Source organism: Panthera tigris, chromosome B1, assembly GCF_018350195.1.
Source record: "Panthera tigris isolate Pti1 chromosome B1, P.tigris_Pti1_mat1.1, whole genome shotgun sequence".
In the NCBI taxonomy this organism is placed as follows: Eukaryota; Metazoa; Chordata; class Mammalia; order Carnivora; family Felidae; genus Panthera; species Panthera tigris.
In genome coordinates this window covers 173,243,721-173,264,640 of record NC_056663.1, presented here as the reverse complement: position 1 = coordinate 173,264,640, position 20,920 = coordinate 173,243,721, and positions in this window count along the sequence as shown.

The window sequence follows — 20,920 nt, the reverse complement described above, 5'->3', positions numbered from 1 at the left end:
TGTCCAATAGCTCATTTTTATACCCAGTTGAGCTTTTTACAACATATATGTGATGATGTTATTTCCAGCCTTTAGATCCTCAAATGGTTTCCACAGCCTGCAAGACCCTAAAAGAACTGATTGCTGCTTATATTCACTTCAAGGCATCTAGAACCATCCTTCCTCTCATTAATTGTTCCTCTATCCCACTTTCTTCTAACACAAGCAAGCTTGTTTTGACTCAGGGCACCTGCACTCGTGGTTTTCCCTACCTGTAATATTCTTCTCCCAAATCAGTGCATAGATGGATCCTTTTGATCATTCAGGTCATAGTTCAAATACCATTTTCTCAGAGACCTTCCCTGACCACCCTATCTAAACTGGACACCCCTCCCAAACCCTTTCTACCATACCCTCTTTTAAAAACATATTTCTTGGGGCACCTGGGTAGCTCAGTGGCTGAGCCTGTGGCTCAGGTCCTGATCTCACAGTTCCTGGGTTTGAGTCCCACGTTGGGCTCTGTGCTGTCCGTTTGGAGCCTGGAGCCTACTTTGGATTCTGTGTCTCCCTCTCTCTCTGCCCCTCCCCTGCTCACACTCTCTCTCCATCTCTCCAAAATAAACATTAAAAAAATTAAAAATCATATTTCTTTAAAAAATGAATTTAAACTTAAAAATAAAATAAAAATAAAAATCAATTCTTACCCATGCCTAGATTATCTTTGATCTGTTTATTAAACTATTTTCTATTTGCTCTACTAAAAGATGAGGTTCATGTTTATCTAGATCTCTAGTGCCTAAAACCATTCCTAGACAATTAACAAGTGTCAAATTCCTGAGCCTCTGGCTTAATTCTTTCCACACTCTGCTTCATTCCAGGCTTCCCTTTGCCCCACTTCCTCGCACCCTAACTGAGTTCCCCGTCATGTGTTTGAGCAGATGGGACCTCCCACTTCCCTCGAAACAGATGGCACCCTCCGTGGCTAGTGTAGGCAGGGTATCAGTAGCCTGGGAGTTGAGCACGTGATCAGAGTGTGCAAGGCTGTGGAATTTGGAAGAAATTGAGTGGGAGGGTGAGGAAGAAGGATTGGAGATGTCAGGCGGGCCGGAAGTTAAGTGGGCAAATATGTGACAAAGGTGGCTATGGATACAGGGTTGATATCCAACGTCAGTGGACTTGCTCTCTGGCCAGGGCCTAGCCTCAGTCATCATTTCTTCCTGGATGAGCACAGCAGAGAGAAGCGGACGACACATACAAACCATGCGTCTCATCAAAGATCTGTTTCTTAGAGACACAAAGACGACAGGATTAGCTCAAACATCCATATGCTTATTAATGCCTCTTGTTAATACAAAGTCCCAAGACCCAGAGTATTCCAAATGGAAGAGGAGTACATTTGGGTTTGAATTGTCCCAGTGATGCGTCAGTTATCTGTGCTTTCTCAGCTACAGGTTCGAAGGAAGGATGGCACTTTTTCCCTTCAAATAAAGTCCTATGTTAATTATGATTCCTCTTAACATTGAGCTAAACTGATTTCAGGTATAGCTGCAAACAAACATGCCCTCAAATGGAAAACAGGCATCCACTGAGAATCTCTCCATCATAGACCTTGACCTGAATGTTGTGATGAGTTGATTAATACTTTTCAGTCACAACTACTTTCCTTTTAAGTATCTGAAATATTGAGATAATCATTCACGCTAATGGAGAAATAGCCATGATGTGGTGAACTGCAATTTGTATGAGGTACAACCTTTCACAGTTGTGAAATTTTTCACAGTCGTGATAACATAATGCAATCCAAAATGCAATCCAAACTCCGACAAAGGTCCAAATCTCCCCCTCTTTCATCAGAGGACTTACCAGGGCCCAGGACTATTGGATGGTAGGTGATGAGTGAGCAGGCAGGAAAGTGTTCATCCTCTTGGTTCTTCCATTCTGCTCTTGATTCTCCTAACTGAAGGTTTTCACTTTGTTCCTCTAAACCATCCTTCCTCTTCCACTGATTGTTAGACGGGTTTCTGTCCCCTCTCTCCCTTCCCCATGGGCAGTGACATCTAATCTCTTCAAGTGGGAGTAGAGAAATGGACCATCAGGCAGCTTCTTAGCAGTCACTTCAATAGAAGATTGTTTGAATCCTTGTTTCTACTCTGCTGTGAGGTGGTAGAGAAAGTTTCTTCTGGATCAAGTGAGAGGCTAGAGGGCAAATAAATGCCCAGAAACAACTACATTATTGCTTGGAGATACAGTAAAATCTTGGTTTGCTTGAACATAATTCGTTTAGGAAACATGCTTGTAATCCAAAGCACTTGTATATCAAAGTGAATTTCCCCATAAGAAATAATGGAAACTCAGATAATTTGTTCTACACCCCCAAAATATGCATATAAAAATGATTACAATACTGTAATATAATACAAAATAATAAAGAAAATACAAAATATAAAGAAAAATAAACAAACTAACCTGCACTTACCTTTGAAAACCTTCCTGGCTGGTTTGAGAGAGACAAAAGAGGGGAGGGTTATCGTGTAGCACAACCTTCACTATCACTAACGGAATCACTGCTGTCTATGGGCTCAATGGAATCTTTTTCTATTCATGCAGCTTTAACAAGAAACCTATCCAATGACACTTGCTTTTGCCTCCTTTTGAAGAGTTCATGGAAATGTGACATTGCATTGTCGTTAAACAGATCCATCACTCACACTGCTACAGCCTTCTTTGGATGGTGCTTTTCTACAAAATTTTGCACTGCTTCCCACATTTTAGACATCTCCCTCATCTCATTTGAAGTGAGGGATTCCTCTGCCTTTTTTCTCCCCCTCTGCAGACGAGATACAGACGTAGACGTCTTATAAAATCTTGAAGTTTTGGCCACTCGCATCCCCTGTTCATACTTCTCAATGATTTCCTTCTTAACTTCCACCCTAATCATCTCCTTCTTCTTAGCGCCTTTGTTTTCAGCCTTTTTCTGCATGGGGGCCATTGTATATGCTCACACAGATATTGGCCACGGTACAGTATTAATAAACTCTTGTCATATACTGTATTTAATGTAACTGGCAATAAGGCAGCAGAGGAAGGGGTTTATATCTGCAGGCAGCCTGACCTAGAATGAAGCAAAGCATTCCTAAGCTTACTCACATATGGAAATGCAAAGAACTGTCCATAGATGCTTTGAAGTGCCAGTTGTGGGCACCTTCCAACGTTATGAAAAATCATTGATTTCTGCCAAACACCACACCCTGAGACTGAGCATCTGAGCATAGAAGACAATCACCCACAGTCCAGCAGCGAGAGAAAGAGAGAGAGAGAGAGAGAGAAAGAGAAAAGAACCATTGGTTCAGCTGTGATCATGTGACATTTGGGGGCATGCACTACTCTTATTGCAAGACATTGCTCATTTGTCAAGTTAAAATTCATTAGAAATATTTGTGTCTTGCAGAACAAATTTCTTGCAATCCAAGGTTTTATTAAATAACAGGGACAAGGTTGCAAATAGAAACCATTTGAGGAACTCAGAAAGGGGGACTTTATTGTAGAGGAAGTGCTTCCCACGAAGCCGTATCTGGACCCATTTTTTGCCTGTTGTCTCCGTGTCTGTTGCCTCTCACTCCCTCTCACTCTTCTCTCTTTCCAGGTCTTTCTCTCCTTCTGGTGCTTATTATAGTTCCCCTTACCCTACTCTAAATTTCTGACTACACCAGCTTCCTCTGCTTCTCTAGTGGACGTGGAAAAGAAACATGCCTCTTGGATTTACTTGTTACAGATCCAGCCACTGAAATTCCCAGGGAAAGTCACCCAAGTTTTGACAGGTCTACCCTTGGAGTATCAATAGGAGAGGTGCTAAGTCAATGTCACATGAACATGGCAGAGTCCTGTAACCATGTGACAGGAAGTCAGGGAGTGGGAGAGCAAGGAACAAAAAATAAACACCACATATAATGGATATCTACTATACAGTTTACTTATAATGCATGGCAAATTGTCTTCCTGATTTATGAGTATCATACCAGTTGCCTAGTGTATTTCATCTCACTTGAGAACAAAGAAAAGCACTCAGCCCTTAGAAACATTTGCAAACATGCCTATCCATATAGTAGAGATCTTTGAGAAATCTGCATGAGCTATCCTTAACCGGAAATGGGATTCGGCTCTTATCATTTCAGTTGTGAGAAATTTCTTGGTGTTCTGTGTGGTTGCCCACAAGATCAAGTGCTTTATGCTACATTTTTAACAGATGGAGAGCTTTCTTTACTTACTATAATTTTCATGTCATTGAGCCAGATGGGAGTAAGGGAATTGGAAAATAACAATAGATACAACAGATATCAGTTGCTGCTCCTTCTTTTTTTAAGACAAAAATTTTAATGTCATTTTCTTCCTTCCTCTTTCCTCAAGATCCTACTTCAATACTCTATATCCTGTGGTGACATATATCCCCTTCACGGTACAAAAAAGGTAATAGGTGCTCCATAAGTTCTTTCTGAAATAAACTGGGTTTATCCAACATGCGCGCGGTCACATGACTGACTTCGCCATCTCCCCTCTGATGGACCCAGCAAATAGGGAGGAGATCAATGTTTAAGCATTCATCAGTACACATCAGAAGTCCTTTATGGATATTTCAGAAGTATTATTCTTTATGGTCTTTGCAGTGTTAGGCTGTGAAGGTTTTTTTTTTTTTTTTCCCTCTTTTTTCAGAATTAGCAGTAGGTGTGGTTCCCTTAGGGAGGGACTAAAAATATTCTGCTCCACATATGGCTTTCTTGGTGTTACTGCAGGTATTTGTGCTTTGCTAGATGCAACCGACTGTCTGCTACTTTGAATATATTCCAAGATCATTTGCCAGGGTGTGGGCAATTCATTGCAGAAGCCTTTATTAAGCACCTCCTCTGTGCTAAGTGCTGTGTAATTCCAATAAATAAAAAGCTAACATAATTGGTGATGGTAAGGAAATGATTTATTCACTTTTTCTGTTGTTAAATGATTCACAATCCCTTATTCTTCCTATAATCATAAGAGTAGTTTTCAAAAACTGAGATCTGCTCCCATATTCGTATTTATTTTCTCTCATTTTAAAATAGTTTACACAAAGATTTACATGTGCTAGTGCTCAGTGCCTTTTTTTTTTCTTTCCTGGCTTTTTAACTGAATTTTTTATTGTTCCCTTCTCTTGGCAGAAGGAAAGAAATATTTTTAACTGAAATTAAAAAAAAAAAAAAAAATAAGGACTCTTCGTAAGAATAGAGTAAGTGTTCTCTCTGTTCAGAGTTGTCTGCCAGCCAGAAAGTAGAGTGTGGCCGCTATTAGGTTATTTGGTCCCTATAACAACCAATACTGATAATGGACACATTAAAAAGGCTTCTTAAGGGAAAAGTCTCTTTCCCAAAGAACCGAAATTAATGAAGATACATGTTTAATAGGAATGTGAAGGAAGTAGAGATTTTGACTTCTGCCAGCTAATACAGTGCTCAACTTTGGGTTAAGAGTCCATATATAATGACAGAATTAGCAATGCCTTGAAACCACACTCAGGATTCCTTTTCATTTAACAGCCTCTTCATAATGTAAAAATGACTCAAGTTATGTATAACTGTAGCGCCTAATGAATTTCTGGAAAGAAGGGGGTCTTCGTTCAAGCACTGCTGTGAAAACTCTGAATTCAGCAGCATACAGAGTTGACCTCCACACTGACCAGTCAGGCTCTGACATAGTCAACATTCCAGATCTATGAAGTACCATTTGCTTTCTGATAGATTTTGCACACAATACTCACAGCATCTTTTATCACAGGGCTTTCAAGTGTTCTATGGCCGCAGTTTACAGCCTTGATTTGCAAATGGAGATTCAGAAAGGTGAAGTGATTCCAGATCCTATTCTTTGCTGCCCTCATTAAGCTCGTAGGGCTCTGTCCAAGCCGTATCTGAGAAGAAAACAGTGACACAGATAACACCGTCCATCTGGGTCACTGCGGCAGCCCCCGGTGATCCATCTGTACTGATACAAGAGACACGGGGTTGGGAACACGGATGGCCATGCTGCTGCCACCTCAACTCACCTTGAGCTCCTCTCTTCTGAACTCCTGCTACACTCATCCTTAATTCACACATCGGGCTCTTAATCATTCACGACTCTGCACTGTGCTTAATCATTTCATGTTCATTGATTCATCTGGCACACAATGATGAAACATTTGCAGTAAAGAAAGCACTATTCTGGATGTGCATGTATGTGTGTTTTCTTTTTAATCTTACTCAGGCAAATACCTCCATGTTATTCAAAAATTAAAAAAAGAATTGAAGGAGACTTAGTCTTCCATTGCAGTGAGGAAATACAGAGTCACTGTTCTCTGGAATTCAAACCTAGAAAAAGAAGTTGGGCCTTACATGTTGTTCATTAGGACCCTCCATAAATATCCTAGCTCTTCTTTTCTCCTAGATATATGGTTGAATTGAAATGACTCACCTCTCAAGCGGAATGTGACCATAAGACTTCTTTGGGCCAATGACACATGAGTTGAACTGATGTGTATAACTTCCCGGTGAAAATTTAAGGGCCAATGGGCGATTCACCATATTCCTTTGGTCCTACCTAGTGATCATAGAAGTATATGATAATGCGAAGCCTCCATCAGCCAGGGTCTTAAGAGTGTCCACTCTGATCAGAGCCCCTCTCCCAGCCCTCACTGAGTGTGTAGCATGAGTGAGGGAATACATTTTCATTGTATTCAATTACTATGATTTTGTAACAGCTTCATTAAGATAGAATTTATACACTGCAAAATTCTCCCATTTAAAGTGTGTGGCTTGATGTTTTTTAGTACATTTATAAAACTACACAACCATCACCATAACCTAATTTTAGAATGCTTTCATCAAAACAACACCATTTCGATTTCATCAACAAGAAATCCTAAACCCGTCAGCAATCACTTGCCATTTCACTCTCATCTTCACAGCCCTAGGCAATCACTAATCTGCCCCTGTCCCTATAAATGTACGTATTCTGGACATTTTAAGTAAATTGACTTGTACAAAATGCAGTTGTTTATGACTGTTTACTTTCACCACCCATAAAGTTTTGGAGGTTCATCTGGGTTGTGGTATCCCAGTGACATGTTCCCTTTTAGTGCTGAATACGTTCCATGTGGTTACCACATTTTGTGTGTCCATTCATTGTGCGGTAGACATTGGGGTTTTTCCCACTTTTCGGTGTTTATGAATAATGCTGCTACAAACATTTCTCTAGGAGTGAAATTGCTGGATCATACGATAACGTGTTCACCAGTTTAAGGTACCGCCAAAGTATTTGCCAAAGTGAATACACCATTTTGCATTCACGTCAGCAATGTGTAAAACTTTTTATCTCTTCACCTCCTTACCAACAATTCTTATCGTCTGACATTTTTATTAGAGTCAATTCAAGTGGGTGTGCAGTGGTACCTTGCGTGGTTTTGATTTGCATCTCCCTATTAAGTGATGATGTTGTACATCCTTCCATGCACCTACTCATCATTTGTAAATCTTTTTTGGAGAAAATGCCTACTAAATACTTTGATCACTTTATAATAGGTGTATATGTCTTATTGAGTTTAAAGAGTTCACTGTATAATCCATATACAAATCCCTTGTTAGATATATAGTTCATGGATATTTTACCCATTCTGTGGGTTGTCTTTTTGCTTTCCTGATAATAGGTTTGCAAGACAAAGCTTTTTTTAATTTTTGTAAGGTTTAATTTTTTCTTTTGTCACTCATGATTTTTGTGTTATGTCTATGAAAGCATTGCCTAAGCCAAGGTTCCAGAGATTTACTCCTATGACTTCTTGCTAAGAATCTGATAGTATTAGCTCTTACCTTTAGAGCTATGATCCATTTCAAGTATATTTTTTAAGTCTTTTTTTTGAAAGAGAGAAAGAGTGAGTAGGGGCAGACCAGAGAGAGGGAGGGACAGAATCTTAAGCAGGCTCCACACCCAACATGGAGACGGAGCCTGACATGGCACTCAGTCTCATGACCATGAAATTATGACCTGAGCCGAAATCAAGAGTAGGACATTTAACTGACTGAGCCACCCAGATGCCCCTCAAGTACATTTTTATGCATGGTGTGAGGTAATGGTCCAAATTCATTCTTTTGTGTGTTTATATCCAATTGTCTCAGAACCACTTGTTGAAAGGATTCCTATTTCTCCTGCTGAGTTATCTTGGTACCTCCGTTAAGAAGCAACCGACCATAAACATAAGAGCTGATTTCTGGTCTCTTAATTCTATTCTTCCAATTCTGTTCTCCATGTGTCTATTCTATGCCAATACCACACTGTACTAGTTATTGTAGCTTTGTAATAGGTTTTAAAATCTGGTAGTGTAAGTCCTTCAACCTCATCATTCTTATTTTGAAATTTCTTTGGGTAATCTAGATTATTGCATTTCCATGAGTTTTAGGATCAACTTGTCAATTGCTTAAAAACAGGAGAGAGAAAAAAATCCCAGTTGGAATTTCAGTGGGGATTGCATTACATTTGTAGATCAATTTGGGAAGTTTTGCCATTGTGATGATATTGAGTCTTCTGATCCATGAACATAGGGTGTCTTTTCATTTATTTAGATCTTTAAATTTTTCAACAATGTTTTGTAGTTTTTGGTATACAAGTCTTACACTTTTTGGCCAAGTGTATTTTTAATAAGTTTTAATATTTGAATGCTATTGTAAATGAAATTGTTTCCTTAATTTCTTTTTTTGCATTGTTCATTTCTAGTATATAGAAATGCAGTTGATTTTTTAATATCGGTCTTGTGTCCTGCAAATTCGATTAATTCATTCATTAGTTCTAGTATTTTTGTAGTGGATTCCTAGGGCTTATCTACATAGAAAGTCATATTGTTTGCAAATAAAGATAGTTTTGCTTCTCCCTTTCCAATTTCATGCCTTTTGTTTCTTTCTGCCTTTTGTCTAATTGCCCTATCTAGAACCTCCAGTATGATGCTGAAGAAAAGAATCCCTGGGATTTTGACATTGGTTGTTAGGAAAGACTTCTAAGAATGACTTGGAAAGGCTAAGCCTTGAAGGACTGAAGTGAAACCGTTCAATATGAAAAAATACAATATTGAGTTCTCTGCCTTTACTTAGAGTAAATCTGTACTGGAAGAGAGGAGAGAAGACAGGAAATATAAGTTGGGAACAGAATCTTTGCGAAAAGCTGTACTGGAGAACTGAGAATGAAGATAGAAAGATCAATTGGAGATTCCTGCAAAAGCCTAGCGAGGAAATAGCAAGTGTCATAGCTAGTTAGCGCTGCCTGTTCCAAGATCTCTCCAGTGCTCACACTTAGAGCTCCAACAGTAGCTAGACTCCACCTCCTCAGGCTTCCAGAACCCCCCAGCTCCAAACTAGAGGATATTTACTAGCTACTGAGTATGAATCTAATGGTGAACCTTGTCCCTGACTCTATCTTCTATTCTGGACCCCTATATCAGGAACAGCATGGGTTTTCCAATTTCAAATTGCAAGAATGCCTTTCCCATTTTGTGTTCTGCTTTACCAGAGGCCTAGGAATCAATGTGCTTCACCTGTGTTTTTCACATTGCTCTAGCTCACTCCTCACCTAGGTGTTCTCATCTAGCTAGACTGCCTGTGGAGTAAAACCCAATGTCCTCAGCTGCTACTGATAGCCCTGCAACCCTTGTCCCCATCCACACAAAAACAAGACACAAAAGGGCCAAAATTCCTCAAATGAAGTTTTGTTAATTGGTTGGTTTGATTTTGTTTTTACTCCAACCTATGGATATAAACAAGAAATAACAAACTATAAAGTTTTAGAAATCTGGCAGAGTTTTGCTGTCATGATCTTTTGAATTAAAAAAAAATTTTTTTAAGTTAACTTATTTATTTTGAGAGAGAGAGCACAAGGGGAGGGGCAACAGAGAGAGAATCCAAGCAGGTCCACACTGTCAGCCCAGAGCTCATCATAGGGCTAGATCTCAGGAACGGCAAGATCATGACCTGAGCAGAAGTCAGACTCCCAACCGAGCCACCCACACACCCCACGATCTTCTTTTAAAGCAATAATTGTGAGTCAAAGCGGGCCTCTCTTCTAACAATAATTACCACCAGTGAGTACCAGGCAATGTGCTGGTCCTTTAACATGCTTACCATTCACCATTGCAAAGTAGGCATCTTACTGCCTTTTCACAGAGGATGCTAAGGCTTAGAGAAGAAGATTTACTACTACAGCCACAATTAGTGTCGGAGCCAGTACTGGAACCCACATTAATTAATTTGTCTCCAAAACTCACATCCTAATATTATACCCTACTGCCTTTTTGAGTAGAGTTCATCAAACCCCTTTTAGATTCCTGTTCTTGCATTGTTGTGACACTCTTTCATTGTGACCCTCCTTTTCCCTTCAATCCTTTTTTCTAGAGTGTTAACCAATGTCTTTTCAGGGATGTACTTGTCTTCATGGTTTTATTTGTATTTGAGAAACCTCTAAACTGATTGATGGTCATTTCATTAGAGTCTTGCCCCACACAGGCACAATCATTTTTAGAGTCCCATATTAGATTCAATTTCCTGAGAACAAGGCTGAGCTCAGAGCAAAGAAGTGCTTAACAAATGATGAATAAATAAAAAAATAAATGAAATAGATGAATTTATGAATGCACAAATTTAATAGATCATTCTTGCAACTGGCATTTGCACTGTTTAGAGGCAATGTTACCCTTTAGCAAAAACGGCAGAGTCCATCATGGAAACTGAATCCCAGCTTCATCACTTACAAGCTCTGTAAAGATGGATGTATTACTTAACCTTTCTAAGCCTCGGATTGTTCATTTGTAAAATGAATAATAATCGTACAGCATATGGAAGGCCATATGAACACAACACAGAGTAAACATTCATTGAGCATTATTTCCCTTCCCTTCCCTTCTCTTTCCTTTAAGACAGATGTTGCAACCTGAGTTTCCTTGTCTTAAGCTAGTTTTCTTTTGCCTGGTATGCTACCTAGCATCTACATATGGAGTATATCAATGTTTGAAACTCAGATTCTGGAGCCTGACTACCTGCATTAAAGTCTATGCCCCACCGCACCCCACCTGTGTGATTTAGGCAAGTACCTTCACATTACTTTGCCTCCGTCTCTTCATCTGGAAAATGGGAATAATAGCTCCTCCTTCTCAGAGATTCCAACTTGGAATTAAGTAATATCTATAATTCCCATAAAAGTCATATTATTGTTACTGATAATAAGAATAATACCACTACTTTAGGCACTTAAGTAAAAGACACCTACAATGTTCTTGTTGGAAATACAGTTCTAACTGAATCTCTGCCTACTTCATTTGCTGTTTACCTTCACCTCCTTGATGTTTACTACTGGATATCATGAATGCTAATTATCGTGGGTTGTCTGCTGCTGAAAATTGCCCCTAAGTACTTGCAACACTTTAAAGTTAGTCTGTCTCAACTTCAGGATTTATTGATTTTTTTTCTGTCCCATTTGGGATATATAGAATTCTACCGTTCCGAAATTAAATGGCCTCTGGATCATGATGTAGTGTGTGTGTGTGTGTGTGTGTGTGTGTGTGTGTGTGTGTGTGTGTTTGAATACCTGTCTCCTCTGCTGTCATATGTTATCTGACTCTTCACTGTGAGCAGTCATTTCTTCCAGATAGCAGCTGTTCATTGTCTCTAATCTGCTGTGGTTTTGCCAACCAGGAAAAGCCACCTTGTTTGAATTTTGTACATAGTAAGTGTGAAAAGACCCTGACAGAGAGCCTCTGGGGATTTCCCACTGAGTCCAGTAAGTGAGGGTCAGTGTGTGTTAACATTGTAACATGCTGTCTAGCTGCTTAGAGAATTCTTTTTAGCTCACTTTCTTATTTTTGGTTGTGGTCCAAGAGAGGTGAGCTTTGCCAGGCATCTGAGTCTTAGAGAGGTGGAGCATGATTATTCTAATTTTCTTACAAGAAATGCAAAAAGCATTAAATTCACCTCTTATCCATAGCATCCAAAGTTCTGGGCCACTTACGAGCACAGGAAGTATATTTTGCTGGTTTGAGCTGAGTAATGGTCTGACAATCTAACCTCTAAACCTCTTTCTAGTGTTTAGAGAATTCTACACAGCCTAAGTCTAAATACAGGGCAGACAGTATCTCTTCCTAGGTTCCCAGTCCCAGAAGCCAGAGTAAAGAACTGTACAGGACGATAGTGATGGCAATGGAGCCATGGTGGGATCCAGTAAATGGTACTCGTGGCGGCAATGGTGTAAATGCTCTCCTGGATGTCTGTTCCTGTAGCACTTTGAGTGTGGATCCAATGGGCTGACCTCTTCAATCTGCTCCCATTTTACAAGCCTGGTTCTCCTGCCCTCCCGCAATAATGCAATAATTTTCCAGTAAATTGCTTGTATGCTTAAACCTATCAGCACTAGTTCTGGTATTTTTTTTTTTTTTTTAGCCAAGAACCCTGTGTAGGACATGTGGGTAATTTCTTGTATTTCTATCTAAATCATAATATAAGGCAATCACTTGATTTCAAACCATAGTTTAGCTATATATTTGATTATGGTCAGTAAATTTAACTGTTCACATTCTTATTAACACACTCAGAGAAAGTGTCAAAATTCTGTTTTGACTTACCACTTCCTGTTTAGTTTTACTCTTCTCAGTACCTGAGAAACTAGCAAGTAGCATTTAGATCATTTTTAGAAAAAATCACTTTTTCCAGGGTTCCTGGGTGGTTCAGGCTGTTAACATCAGACTCTTGATTTTGGCTGAAGTCATGATCCCAGGGTCATGGGATCAAGCTCTGTGTCCAGCTCCACACTGAGCATGGAGCCTGCTTAAGACTCTCTCTCCCAGGGCTCAGTTGGTTAAGTGTCTAACTCCAGCTCAGGTCATGATCTCACTGCTTGTGAGCTCGAGTCCCTCATCAGGCTCTGTACTGATAGCTTGAAGCCTGGAGACTGCTTTGAATTCTGTGTCTCTGGCTCTCTCTGCCCCTGCCCTGCTTGCACTCTGTCTCTCTCAAAAATAAACAAACATTAAAAAAAAAAAAAAAAAAGACTCTCTCTCCCTCTCCCTGCCCCCCCAGCCCACACTCACATGCTTGCTCTCTCCCTCTCAAAATAAAATTAAAAATTAAAAATCATTTTTCCTCCCATATTTTCTTCTACAATTTTTATGGTTTCACATCTTACATTTAAGTCTTTAATCCATTTTGAGTTGGTTTTTGTGTATAACGCAAGGTAAGTTACAACTTTCCTTTTTTTTTTTTTTTTGCATGATATCTAGTTTTTCTAACAACATTTATTGAAGAGACTATCTTTCCCCCTTTTTGTCTCCTTGGTACCCTTGTTAAAGATTAGTTGACTGTATATGCATGGGTCTATTTCTGGGCTCTCTATTCTGTTCTATTGCTCTGTTTTTTTGTTTTTGTTTTTTTTAATTTTTTTTTTTTAACGTTTATTTATTTTTGAGACCGAGAGAGACAGAGCATGAACGGGGGAGGGGCAGAGAGAGAGGGAGACACAGAATCTGAAACAGGCTCCAGGCTCTGAGCTGTCAGCACAGAGCCCGACTCGGGGCTCGAACTCACGGACCGCGAGATCATGACCTGAGCCGAAGTCGGCGGCTTAACCGACTGAGCCACCCAGGTGCCCCATCTATTGCTCTGTTTTTATGCCAGGACCATACTATTTGATTACTGTAGCTTTGCAAGATAATTTTGAAATCAAGAAGTGTGATACTTCCATCTTTGTTCTTGCTCAAGACTACTTTGGCCATTTGGCGTTTTTGTGAATTTCAGGATTCTTTTTTCTATTAGTTTTGGCAATCATGTTTTGGATATGACTCCAAAAGCACAGGCAATAACTGAGTGAGATTACATCAAACTAAAGAGCTTCTGTAAAGCAAAGGAAACCAACAAACTTACAAAATGGAAGAAAATGCTTGTAAAACATGTATCTGATAAGGGGTTAACATCAAAATAGGGGCACCTGGGTAGCTCAGTCGGTTAAGCATCTGACTTTGGCTCAGGTCATGATCTCGTGGTTCGTAAGTTTCAGCCCTGTGTCAGGCTCTGTGCTGACAGCTCAGAGCCTGGAGCCTGCTTTGGATTCTGTGTCTCCCTCTCTCTCTGCCCCTCCCCTGGTAGTGCTCTGTCTGTTTCTCTCTCAAAAATAAATAAATATTAAAAAAAAATTTTAACAATCAAAATACGTAAGGAACTCATACAACTTAAAAGCAAAAACAAAACAAAAAGAAAAAATCCACAAATAATCTGACTAAAACATGGGTAAAGGAACTGAATAGATAGTTCTCCAGAGAAGACACACAAATGGCCAACAGATATATGAAAAAATGCTCAACAGCACTAATCATCAGGGAAACACAAATCAAAACTACAATGAGATATCACCTCACACCTATTAGGAAGGTTGTTCTCTAAAAAACAAAAGATAACAAGTGTTGGCAAGGATGTAAAGAGAATCTTTGTACACTGTTGGTGGGAAGGTATATTGGTATAGCTTTTATGGAAAACAATTTGGAAGTTTCTCAAAAAATTAAAAATAGAACTACCATATGATCCAACAATCTTACTTCTGGGTAGATATCCAAAGGAATTGACATCAGGATCTCAAAGAAATAGCTGTACTCCCATGTTTATTACAGCACTGTTCACAATAGCCAAGATAGGGAAACAACTTAAATGTGCATTAATGGATGACTGAAGAAAGTGTGGTCCTTACACATACTGGAATATGATATTCTGTCTTAAAAAAAAAAAAAATCCTACCATCTGCAACAACATGGATGGACCTGGAAGACATTATACTGAATTAGATAAGCCAGACACAGAAAGACAAATGAAAGCATGATTTCACTTAAATATGGAATCTAAAATAGTCAAACTTATAGATAGAGTAGGGTGGTGGGTTTCCAGGGGCTAGGAGAAGGGGGAAACGGGGAGAGGATGACGAAAGGGCACAAAATTTCAGTTATGCAAGAGAAATAAGTTTGGAGATCTCCTATACAGCATAGTGCCTACCGTTAACAATACTGTATTGTACACTTAAAATTTGCTTGTTAGACAATCTACCACAATTTGACATTAGTATTTGTGTTGAGGTATGGTAACTTCTTAAAAGAGTGGGAAGATCTACACTTAAATATCAACTCAAAATGAGTACAATCACTTTGTGTCCATTAACTTCTAAAAAGATTTCAAAAAAGATTCGGTTACTCTTTCCATGACCTAAGGCCTGAGATGAGGCTTGACCATACCCAGAATGAGTATTAGATGCCAAAAAAATGTGGGAGGGGGGAGGGAAGGTGGGGGACAGAGGGGGGGGTGGGGAGAGAGAGAATATTCATGATGCTAAGCAAGAACCAGAGATGAAATGTGGAAAAATAATATCTTTTTTCCTAAGCACATTTCCAATTCTAGGTTCCAGTTTTTCCTGAGATTCATTTACACTTCTGCCCGTGCAGTCTGTATAGGATCCTATATTCTTTTTTTTTTTTTTAAGATCCTATATTCTTAAAAACAAACAAACAAAAAACAAAACAAATCCTCCTATACATATGTTTTTTTAATTTTAAATATTTATTTTTGAGAGATAGGGAGAGACAGAGCCTGAGTGGAGGAGGGGCAGAGAAAGGAGACACAGAATCCCAAGCAGGCTCCAGGCTCCCAGCACAGAGCCGAACACAGGGCTGGAACCTACAAGCCGTGAGATCATGACCTGAGCACAAGTTGGACCCTCAACTGACTGAGCCACCCAGGCCCCCTAAACCTCCTATTCTTGAAAGAAATTCCTCCTTAGTTTCAGTTATTTACCACTAAAAAAATTTTGTCTAATGCAGAATTAGATTTGTATTCACTGTCTTTTAAAAATGCCACACATACTTATATTTTTACAATAAAAATATATATTATAGTTATAAATAAATATATAAATATAATAGATATATTTCTACACCATATTTATTTTGAGAGGAAGAAAATAAGTCCCCTAAATTTTAAATCTGTTCCAAAGACTCCAAATGATGGCCAAATGATCTTTTGGCCCCATACTTTTCAAGTGATAGGAGTACAGAATTTAAACCTGTTTGTGAATCATTTGATTTGTAAATGTTTCTCAAAACCTCAAAGCAATCATAAATAACTGCCTACTCTTTACGCTGACTAAATGTAAATAACCTGTCAATTTCTGCCTATTGTTTTCTAAATTTAGTCAGTAGGATCATTTACATTATGTGACCCAAGCAGACACATGGTGTAACTCTGTCACTAATTCAGGCTAAAGGACTGTGATGGGGACCATTATTTTGTGAAGAAGTAATGTCAATCAAATAACAAATATAAAGCAGAACTGCAAGAGTATTTTTTTAGAAAATAGAATCCATAGAATTATGTTTAGAGACACTGTGATAGAATTATCATCTATGCTTAATTTTTACAGGAAAAATATCCAGGAAAAGAACACTTGGTCCCATTAAAACTTTGGGGGACCAAAAGTAAAATTAGCATACATTCAAGTTTAATACTCTTCTAGTTAAGTACAAGCATTTAAACAATAAGATGATTGACCCGGGCAGTACATTTAAGATATTGGGGCCATGTCAGTATGGAATACTATAAAGAGAATATTTTTTGTACCTTATTCATGTGGATTCAGTCTTCTGTGGTAGAAAGATCTCATTTAGTAACACAGGGAAAGAAATCTGGTTCACATTCTAGATTTGCTATTTACTAGCTACCTGAATTTGGACAAATTCTTTAAACTTTCGGAACCTCTTGTTACTTGTTACTGTAAAACTGAGCTGTTAATAGAATTAAAGGATATGGAACCTAGCTTTTGCTCAATAAAAAATACGGAAACCAATGTAAATAAGCCATGTAGGTAACACTGCAATCCAGGTGGAGTGTTTTATACCCTGTATGATTTGGCTTGCCTAACAACCCATATAAATTTCATAGAGAGGTACAAATGATGTCCATCAATTTGGCCAGATGGATCTTGTTATATATTGGTAGTCATGTGATACTTTGTAATTAAATCCATGGTTTGGTGGTCAGAGATTTAGTTTTAATACTGGCTCTGCCAACCACTAACTGAATGAACTTGGACATGCCACTTAAATCTCTTGATCTACTTTTTCATATTAAAAAAAAGGGGGGGAGGGGAGAAGGGTAGTAGAGTTAATGCAGAAACTACCTCTCAGGGTTAGAATCAAAATGAGTTAACATGTGTGAAAGAGCTTTGTAAAAAGCAATTCTCCAAACCAGTATCAGATAAAGGGACAAGAGAGGAGAAGGTACTGTGTTTAAGATTAATGGCATGGGGGGAAAATATTTGGCAATCATATAATGAAAATGAAATATCTGACTGAGAAATATGAAATAAACTACAAATTTTTAAACAACTCACCTTACTTTCTTCTACTTTGTGTGGTATGCCCAGTGCTTACAAAACAATGTGAGTATTTAGAAGGTTGTAAGAGGCAGACTGATCAAAAAATACATTAAACAGATTTGGAAGGGGGTGGATATAAAGTTAGAATTTCTGAGTCATGAAAACATCAGATAGCAATTTCAGAAAGGTGTAACTTTATTTAAAACCAAGCTGCTGTGAATTCTATTATGTCACAGACACCTCTGAATCAACCCTCTCTGTTGGCAAATTGTTATGCTGACAAATTCTCACATACACCGAAAATTTCCACTTTGTAAACAAGTAAGTGGGTTCCTGATGGCCCAGCTTTTCTCCTGAGCTGGAACCTTGGAAAGCAGAGTCCTCATCTGAGTGGACCTGTATAATCTACTCCTCACATCCCCAAAGCAGATTCAAACCTTTATCATTCACATCCAAGGGCCACCATGAACATTAATGTAATATTAAATTTGACATTCTTGTTCAAGTCTGGGAAACACAAAAACACATCATTGGCTTCATTGGCTAGATTTCCTGAGATAGTTAGAATAGGGTGTGATAATTTGGTCATTTTTATAACACCAGGGGCTCTATTTCCACTTCTGTCCATGTGGACAAATACAGAACACTGGTCCAGAAGAACCCAGGATATTTGACATGCAGAAAAGTGAGTGTACATGTAGGTAAATATAGCTTGAGGGGTAGCCCTTCCTTCTGCTGGGTCAGAGTCAGCAGCAGGGGCTCTGGTTGTGTGCTTTATGATCACCAGCCCTGTCATCTCAGCAGGATGACCTGGCCAAGGGATAGAGCCATGCAGTTGGGTGAAAAACCACTGCCAGGGCAGGGAAGGGGAGTAGGTGAGGTATATTTCCATAACATGGACCTTAGACAGGGGAACCTGCACATACATCGCCAAAGATGATGTGTGCACATCATAAAAGGTATTCAAGGGACAGCAGTGTCCAAAATGGGATATCAAGTGGGGATATTAGAGGTGTTGGGCCCTGGCCCCAGATACAGTGCGATTTAAAGAATCTATCACAGTGTCTAGCTTACAAGTGCTCAGTATATCAATATATTAGTTTAGGTTTCCTTCCTCCTGTTTTATAAAACTACCTTGTGAGAGGGGCATTATCATATATCAAGGGGAGTTGGAGTCCATGAGCACACCGTTCCTCCTAGCTCTATAAGTAGGAAGAACCTAGCAGTAATTGAACCTTTGAACAGTCCTGTTTTTATCAAGGGCTGCGACCATTGTTGCCTAAAGACCATGCCTCTCTGTGGCCCTCCGTCCTGTTAACTGGGGTGTGTGGGAGGATGAAGAGGGGAATACCTGTCCTTGGTCACAAGCTAGGTTCCCAACCCATTTTTCCTGTACTTTTATCTTCCAATTTCTAAACGCTTTAAACTTTCCAGCCAGCTGCAAGGGTTTACCTGTGGTCTTATGAGGAAACAACAGGAATACAAGGCATTCTGCAATTACATTGGGAGAGTCTAGTCCAGTGTGATCTTGTAGACAGACCTTCTCTGCCACACGGAAGCAGAGGTGATAACCAGCCTTCCACACCTGTGAACACAGACCTGAACATCTATTTTCCAGGTTACTAAAGATGTCAGCCAGGGCCAGACCCAGGCAAAATTAGAATATAGAAGAGGTTTGTTGCAAAGAGTGCTAAGACTGGGGCCACAATACCTAGATCCCATAGTTATATGACCTTGGACAAGCCCCTTCTCTTTTTTGAACGTTGGTTTTCTCATGTGTAAAATGGAAGGAATAATAACATGTTCAATATTTGATGAAGAGGAGAAAATGTTTGTAAAGTGTTTCAAATGGATATAAAAACAAAACAGTCTCCCAGCTAGAAGTCAGGGCCTGCCTTCCACATTCAAACCAGCTCCTTCCCTTCCGTTTTCAGTTTTCTCTTTTCTTTCTCTCTCCACTGGTATAGTCACAAGTGCCTTGGGGTGGGAAATAAATCTAGTTAATTCCTAACAGTGTTAGTGCCAAGGGTGACATTTCCCTTATGCCATTTCCACACTAATGAATGAATCTCTGGTTTTAGGAGATCATACGTTAGCAAGAGACAGAAGACTTCGAAGAAGATAGGAGAGAGATGTATGTGTGTATGTGTATGGAGGAGGGAGGTGGTTGATTGGGTGTCCTAAGGTAGACAGCTCCCTGATAACCCAAAGACAGCGCTGGCTCTACCTATGTGAAGCTGGCTGTGCAGGGAGCCCTTTAAAACACCGCCGCACAAAAAATGTGAAAGTCTCTCTCCTCTGCATCCTTGGTCTGCAGTGACACTGGCAGATGCTAAACTTCGGCCTGTCTAGAACAGTTAATTAGGTTATAGAGGCTGCCAAAAATCCCAAAGTCATCTTAAGAAAGTGCAACACTTTGAGATGTGAAGCAAAGGTCAGAAGACACAAACACTAATCTGATTTTTAAGAGAGAAACCACCAAATAAGTAGGGGGAAACGAAAGAAAGGAAGGCAGGTCCCTGACAATCCGGCAACTTCTTATCAGTTTCTTATAAACAGCATTGAGATTAGGCATAAAGTGGTCCTGGCTCTTTTCTCCAGTAATAAATACTGTATATTCATAAAGGCTGGTACTGTAACGGACACTGTATATTCATGACCTGTTCCAGAACTCTCAGTCCATACCTCCTGGGATATCAGGAAATCTTTCAGAGACCTCCTTCCTGCTGGAGAATGTTCCCACCTGGGAGTAATAAAGCTGGAGAGGGAAGGAGATAATTTGCTAAACGGAATCAGTTGAACAAATGCCTGGGTATGTTCAACGTTTCTTTACTGGTTGCATCAAATTATTACAGAGTACGAACGGTTGACTGCCCCCTGGTTCCCAGTAGTGGAGAGGCAGCCTTAAAAACCCAGAGACCCAATTCCTCCGAAAGGTTACCCCAGAAAGCATGTTTTGGGAACGGGGTGGGGTCAGAAAATAAACAGCAGTGCATAGGACTTCACTGCCACCAGCAGGACCTAGGAGAAGTGCAGGCCAGGAGGAGGCCAGGAGAAGCCCCAGGTGAGAAGATAAAATTTGCAGCTGAGCTGCCCGCACCCTGTGCCCAAGCACCCCCTTTCCAATCCCAAAGGTTTGGAAAAGCCGTTCTTCCTCTCTAAGAGCCAGGAGTTCCTGCCCCAAAGCTCACAATGAGAGGTTTGGACGCCAAACTCCAATTAAGGCTCCAGACACACCTCCTCCCTTCCCCCACCCCAATTACAATCACACTTTTAATTCTACGAGGTCTTCTTCCGGTCCTGGAATTTGCAGTACTTGGCAAGGGCAGTGAGCGTGCACCGGAGACGGTGATTTTACGTTGGGGTCCCTCGGCATCTTACGTCACCCCGCCGTAGACCAGACCCCTAGAGCTACGACTCCCAACCCCAGGGTAGCAGAGTTCCGCGACCGCTCTGGCCCCGTCGGATCAGCGTCAGGCGAAGCCTGCAGGGACTTGGAAAAGCGGCCAAAAGC